We start from the raw sequence: 1,176 nt of genomic DNA, 5'->3' as shown, positions 1-1,176 counted from the left end.
TCTTAAATATTGCTGTGCTTCAAAGAAGGAAATCATGTCAGCTCTTCAGAAGTCACCTGCTCCTGATCTCTCTGTAAAAACTGGACTCTCTTAGAATGTATTTTAGTCTGTGTTTTGTGCAAATCAAGCACAAGAATCTTTGATAGCAACACTTTCCATGAAGGCAGCAACCTCCTACCAAAAAACCCAGAAGGGCAGACCTGGCATTCCTGGTCTGCCAGGAATTCTTGGAGACAAGTCCAGGGCAAAGCTCTGCAGTGCTCTGACACAGAGCCATTCCCACCTCCCTGACAAGGATCCTGCAGCCACAGCTGGACAAATCAAACACACTGTCTCGAACCAAGCTGCCTTCTATGAAATAAGGCATCAACCTCTCCTTGACAAGGGAATTTTCTTGGAAATGTTGGCAGGTATCGAAGCAAAAAAAGGCTTCATCTTTTCTCTCTGAGCACATGTAAACTTTCACTGCCCTGTACTCTCAGAGGCCAAAAGGGACCTACTCCAAAATGCTGACAAGTGTCAAGAGGTGATTCCCAGTTGATGAGGGAGCAGAAGAAAACACAAACTACAACAGAGTACAGAAATGGCTCACACTGGTGCTATTTGTATAAGGATACTATTGATTAAGCAACAGACTCTAAGTAATTAGAGTAATTAATTGATCTAACTAAGTAATGCTTAGACAAGATATGAGCTTATGTTGTCTTGACTTTTTTAGTGATGGTTCATTAAAATAGTGTGAAATAAAACACATTCCTGTATGAATCTCTCAAAACCCTGAAAGCATTGCATGCCATAGGTTGAGGGAAGGAAAGTTTGTGCAAGCTGTCATTGCACAAGTCCACAAACCTCTCCTCTTGTTAAACTCAACACAATGTTACTGCAAATAGCTGGACAATGTGCAGGTATTTGAATGGTGTTTGTCTATGTTATAAAATCTTAAAATATAAAATATTCTGCTGTTGCTTTTTCCTCAACTGCTTTTGAGCATAATCAGAATCAATGGGACAGTACTGTACGTGACAGGGTACTTAACAAATATCCAACATTTATATGATGGTGAATGTGCCTGGAAATGCAGGACTTTGTATTCAGATAATTAGCATAGGCACATCAAAAGAAGAGCCCAATGTGAAGCTGACAGGAGCCCTCTCACTGGCATCAGCCACACAAGGC

The sequence above is a fragment of the Cyanistes caeruleus genome, chromosome 11 (assembly GCF_971803275.1).
Source record: "Cyanistes caeruleus chromosome 11, bCyaCae1.hap1.1, whole genome shotgun sequence".
Lineage (NCBI taxonomy): Eukaryota > Metazoa > Chordata > Aves > Passeriformes > Paridae > Cyanistes > Cyanistes caeruleus.
This window is presented reverse-complemented; position numbering follows the sequence as displayed.